Genomic DNA, 6,283 nt, shown 5'->3' with positions numbered 1-6,283 from the left:
GGTTTCCTTCCATTTATTATTTTCTTTTCTCTTCAACTCTTCATGTTCCTTCCTTCTTTTAATCAATATTGGATCTTAACTTTTGGAATCAACTACTCTCTAATAAAGTTTCAAAGACTCTAAGAAATAAGACTGGAAGGCCTCCAAATTAGGGTGGCTAGTATCAATTGTCTGATAATACAGTTATACACAGACTTACAATTAATTACTAAGAATTGTACCTTCATTATTTTCTTGGTCTCCTTCCTTTAAAAAAATACCATTAAGTCGACATAGTCCCATGGCCTTATTGTTGATCCATTGAATCCCTAGAGATCACTAACTTTGTATGGGATGAGGCTCTCCTAGGTCAGTCATAGTTTTTCTAAGAGATTAGCGTACATGATGTCGTATGAGCTCCGCTAATCAACCAAAACCCTTTGTACATCAAATTTTACCATAATGGCTCATGTTGATAATGAGACGTTAGATTTTTGAATTCTGCTAAGTACCTCTTTATCGTAGAAGGGGATAAGTTTCATGTCCTATCAGGGTAGTTCTATGGGTGATTTATGGTCCAATAACATCATCTCCCTCAGGGTAGTTCTATGTTGCGGTAAAGCGACAAGCAACAAAAGTTTTGGAAATATTTATCCGGGAATTTATCGTGTCTACAGAGATTAGTGATATCAAACTGTCATTCAACAATTTCTGCAGTTATGAGTTTAGATTAAATGGGTTTTAAGTAAAAATGGAAAATATAACATATGAACATAAAATAAATACATTCTTGATAGAGAATACCTTATCTGGTTTGAATCTAAACTAATCCTCACAAATTTAGATTTATCACTCCGTTGAACTCAATCTACAATACTCGTCAGAATCACCACATACCTCTCACATCAATGTCCATTTCTGCAACACCGACGAGAGTTCAACTATATTGCTCTTTCGACGATCGAACAACACAGAAGCATTAAACTCCGATATCATGTGGATGTTAACCCCAAATCTTATGTCTAGAATCTAGAACTAACAGGTATTCTCCTAATCAAGATTCAAGAAGCATATTTCTAATACAACATAAATCCGAAGCGATTAAGCAAAAAGATCAGAAAAACACCGATTAAGATTTGTCACTACGCCAAATAAGTTATTTAATAGCGTTTTTTTTGGTTTTTGATAGCACTTAAAAGTGCTATTAACCGCGCCGCTATTGTAAACATTTTTTGTTTAATAGCACTTTAAAAGCGCTATTAAAGTACTGATTTTAATAGCGTTTTTTTTAAGTGCTACTGAAGTGGACATTACGCACGTTTTTTTATTTGTTTTTGATAGCACTTTCAAACTAAGCGCTATTATAGAGCACATGTTTGATAGCACTTTCAAACTAAGCGCTATTATAGGGCACATGTTTGATAGCACTTTCAAACAAATCGCTAATATATGTCACATGTTTAATAGCACTTTCAAATAAAGCGCTAATATATGACACATGTTTGATAGCACTTTCTCTTAAGGTGCTATTATTGGATGTTTCATTAATAGCACTCTTTACAAAATGCTATTGTAGTACATTTTATATATAAAAAAATTGTACACAAAATCATTCTCTTGGTGTGCAAATATCAAAAAACTACATTCAATTCAATACCAAATAACGCTTTAAGTTACTCATTGCATACATATTATGATCTATCAATACCAAATATTTTAAATCAAATCCACTTGTTTACAAATATCATAACAAGGTCTAAAAAAGTACTTTACAACCATGACATGTTCACTCCATGACATGTTCACTCCATGGCTACTAGCAAAATTGAGTTCTATTAGTCCTACAAACTCATATACCAATATAATATGACATAAGTTGAAATTAGTAAAGGTCTCTCAGAGACTTAAACTATGAGAAAATGCTTACATGATTGAAATGAAAAAAAAAAAAAGAAAAAATTTCATATTTATATTATAGGGAATGCTAAGCTTATATAATCGTTTTACATAATTAGTTATTACACACTCCTATAATTGATAATGAAATACACCATTATGTTGATATGAACCTTGAAGTGGAATGGTGTCTAGAGGATGAACTTTCATTCTTGTCATCCTAAACTTGTTTTCTGAACAGACCCCTACAGTATTATCAAAATTAGATAAGCTAACATATTAGATATTGCTTTTTCTTTCCAAAAAACTTGCTTCAAATTGTATAATTTGTGAAGAACTTTCTCATTGTGATCATGTTCAACAGAAAATCAACCTTCAAAGCATATGTTTGGTCATGGCTAGGAGTGGAATCAAATGTTTTGTTTTCTAATATAAAACAAATGATATAAAAAATGGTAAATATGAAGCAATTTTGACCATAAATAACACTATACAAATGACTATATAAATGTGTAGTTTCATTTTATTATATAATAATCATAAGGGGCAATATCATTTTCGATCCCTGCAATGTGGGTATAATATAATTTTAGACCGAGTAAAAATTTAGATGATTATTTAAGACTCCACCACTCTTAGTCTTTGGTGGCATTTGTAGGGACTAATTACTAGAATGGCAGCCTAACATTGTTGACATATGTTTGTAATAGCCTAACATTACAAGGGCAAAATCTCTCTCAATTAATTCTAAGACAAGTCAAATAAACAAACATTTAAAGAAGATATTGCTGTCTCATTTTTATCAAAAAATTAAAAAACTACAAACATCTATTTTTCCCCATACTTTTTACAAACACATCGAAGAACACTATTTAGTAAACCGGAAGCATCACAACCATAATTACACTAAATACACTTAGCATGTGAAATTAAATTAACAACATATATGTAATTTTAACGGACTCCCATATGTTGCGACATCTGAATTCTACATGAGTAATGCAACTTATAACAAATTATAGCGAGTGTTTGTCTTGTACCTTGGCTGACTGAGACTTAGGATCTTCTTTAGTCCCTTGAATAAATTATACTTGTCCTTAATTTGCAACTTCAATGCCAAAATTTCTATAGCTTTTGTTCCCTGTATCACAAAAAGACACATAAATAATTTTTTATATTGCATTTATTTTATACAAGCAAATCACACAATAAGTTTCTCATTTTAATCAAACACCATTATCTATTGCCTAGCTTATGAGATGCAACTTTGACTTCTTAAGCTCTTAATTATAATCTAAAATATAATATGACCAAGTAAATATATAATTGTTTTTGTTTTATCTAAAGTTAATAAAAGTCATTTGACCTTTTATACATAACCATACAGTTTCAACAATTCACATATAGGAAAGTATCATGCCCATCTAATATTATTACCTATGTGGGTGGGTACTAAATACTAACTAGGTAGGGGAAATTTGAGCATAGGGGGATCAAGACCAACATAGGTAATAATACCTTTAGATTTCTCAGTATACCTCAAACAATTCCTCTGCCCTATAATGTCGCCCACACTTACAATGACAATCAATCAAGGTATTCCATGTTGCCATCTCATGATCAAGACAATTATACTTCTTTCCAAGAGTATCAATTATCACATTATAAAATTGCTTATCGGGCTGCACACCACAACTCTTCATCTCCTTTAAAACCTGAAACAATTTCTAAAACATAGTTTACATATACAACACAAATCACTTAAGATAGAGACTAATATTTGATTTTAATCTTTAACATCCAAACATGAAGTCGAGGCCTCGATGTGCAGCAACAACATCTGATAAGTGCATTTTGTTTATTTAGTTAGTAACAACTTCAACAAGTTCATATAAAAAAGGCAAGATCTACTACCTTATATACTAGTGGAAAGAATATTGGAAGTATGCAACAATATCATAAAATGGCTGCATTTATCTGTTCTCAGAGTGATGGTGACCATAATTTAGAATTATGATCTAAAAATTTACAATTAGACTAATTTATTCTTTTTCCTTTTCTTTCTGTCCAGCCAACATAGAAAAATTACCCTTAATAAACTCAGTAACTAAATTAATGCACTGACACTAAACAATAGAAACAAACATTGTTTGGAAAACTCAAATTACAAACCTTACTACTGAGGAAAAGAAATTCGAACCGTGTTCATTCTTCCAAGTCACATGACCACCGTACAGGTAAACCTATTGATCGCAAAGCAAATAGCGAAACGAGGAAAATGTCATCAAAAATCATAATCAAACTGAACCAGCTAACAACATATGTGATTAACCATTTAAATAGGGAAACCTATTTAACTAAAGTACTAAAAGTAACTAAAACCAGCAGTTCTCTCAAATCCAAATTCATTGCCCAATAAAATTTCTTAATTGTATATTTTCGCACCTTATTTCATTCAACATTTATGATCGAGTCTGAAAGATATTTTTAAAAGCTTTTAAAGAAGTCTTGCAAATGTGTAAGTCACTATAAGAAAAAATCTTACTTAGATCCAGTTTGGAACTTGATACAAGTATTTGATTTCTAATTTACAAAAAAATCTATACATAACTGTTGGTGTTCAAGAAGAACTTAGATATACGAGGCATGATGAAAGACTCACAATGATTATAAGATCATTTCACATATCCTATTTGTACAAGTGTTTATTGAAAAATTTTACTAAACATGTTTTAAGGCAATTTATATTTTGTAGGGGTTAAAGATCAATGCAGTCTTACCTCATCAACACCAGGAGCCTTGGGAGGGCCATACTTTGTATGGTAGGTTCTACCAATGGGAGGTGTATCCAGCATCCAGTAATTCTCTCCTCAAAGATTACATCGTCAATCTCAACATTGAGCACTTTGTCAATTTAGGACCCTCTTTTTCCAGTCTCATCAAGCTGCATAGAAGAAGAAAAAAGGACAGTTCATAGTAAGTTGTAGAACTTCATGAATTCAAGTCATTCATCTTTTGTACCCATAATCCCAATATTTCAAACTAAAGAAACTCACTGAGTAGCTTAGATTACTAAACACAGAAAACATGACACAAATAGTCGAAGTGCTGAACCGAAATGCCGAATCAAAATACTAAATCGAAACGCCGAATTGAAATACCAAATCAAAACGCCAAATCAAAACACTGAATCAAAACTTTGAATCGAAATGTCAAATTGAAGCACCGAATCATAAATAATAATCTATTGCTAATCATAAGCATTGAAAACATCAAAATTGACTTATCAGTAACATTTACATTTTGAAATAGGCGAATCCAATACCGAATCACGAGCTTAATGTTGTGTTCAATGAAAGTGCTACGTTCCTTTGTTCGCTCTAGGCTACTCACGAGCTGAAACCCTAAACCTTTTTCAGAAGATGATTTGAAGCCCTAAGATGAAATTGATTTGAGAAGATGATTTGAAGCCCTAAGATGATTTGAATGAAACTAATTTGAAGGTGATTTTGGTGATTTGGAGATAATCAATTATTGTACACCGAAAAGAAGATGGTTTGGTTTGGAGAGGATTTACGATGGGATTTTGATTTTCACGAGCTTCTGTTTCTGTTTTGTTTTATTTTTTTATTTTTTTTTATTTTTTTTCAAGAAAATTAAGAAACATTGGGATGGAATTGAAATTAGTGGGGGAAACAAAATATTATTTATTTATTTATTTATTTTATTAATTATATATTTATGAAAAGTTGAAAACAATAGCGCTTTTGTATAAGCGCTAATATAGGATAGTACAATAATAGTGTTTTTTTAAAAGTGTTATCTTAATGAATAATATTAATAGCGATTTGACGAAAGTGCTATCTTAGTGTATAGTATTAATAGCGTTTTGTAGAAAGCGCTATCTTATTGAAGTTTAATAATAGCATTTTTTCATAAAGTGCTATCAAAATTGAATTGTTTGTATGCTATAATAGCGTCCGACAATAAAGTGCTATTATAGATGTGTTTTTTCGTTTTTAATAGCACTTTCTTTAAAAGTGCTATTAAATTAAGCGATACAAAATATCAATTTTGGCGTAAAACAAACTTTATACAACTAGTAGAAAGAGTAACAAACATCCATGTGTTTAGAGTAATTTACATACAAACTCAACAAAAGAGAAATACAAAGAAAAGAAAAGAAGAAAACCAAACATCTCACGGTTTATCATCGTTGATTGATGAGAAGTCAACTCCTTAATCATCCATTTGCAAGTCCCAAATGTTGTTTCCAAGCTAAATCTACCAAAAATGGAAGGTTGATGAGTTGGGGTTCAAAAATACCCAAAACATAACCTAAAAATTGTGTTTTTGGCCCTTAAAACATGTTTTTGTCAACACCGCTTCGCTCGGCGGCAAAATGGCT

The 6,283-nt window shown here is 31.3% G+C and overlaps 1 long non-coding RNA gene across 4 annotated transcripts; it reads right to left on the bottom strand.

Annotated features, from left to right (window-relative positions):
• Window positions 1–217: 217 nt before the first annotated feature.
• LOC131653423 (uncharacterized) lies at window positions 218–5,506 on the bottom strand. Of its 4 annotated transcripts, none has more exons than XR_009299084.1 (6): window positions 5,176–5,506; window positions 4,656–4,819; window positions 4,048–4,118; window positions 3,394–3,602; window positions 2,916–3,016; window positions 218–2,120 (listed from the first exon to the last, which is right to left on the bottom strand). It is a non-coding gene; the product is annotated as an uncharacterized LOC131653423 (long non-coding RNA). The 4 variants fall into 4 exon arrangements; XR_009299083.1 differs by having other exon boundaries at window positions 219–2,120; window positions 3,394–3,715; XR_009299082.1 differs by having other exon boundaries at window positions 221–2,120; window positions 3,414–3,590; window positions 5,176–5,505.
• Window positions 5,507–6,283: the final 777 nt, after the last annotated feature.

Source organism: Vicia villosa, linkage group LG2, assembly GCF_029867415.1.
Source record: "Vicia villosa cultivar HV-30 ecotype Madison, WI linkage group LG2, Vvil1.0, whole genome shotgun sequence".
Classification (NCBI taxonomy): domain Eukaryota; kingdom Viridiplantae; phylum Streptophyta; class Magnoliopsida; order Fabales; family Fabaceae; genus Vicia; species Vicia villosa.
The sequence above is the reverse complement of the archived record's forward strand: the minus strand, read 5'-3'. Positions and strand labels throughout refer to the sequence as shown.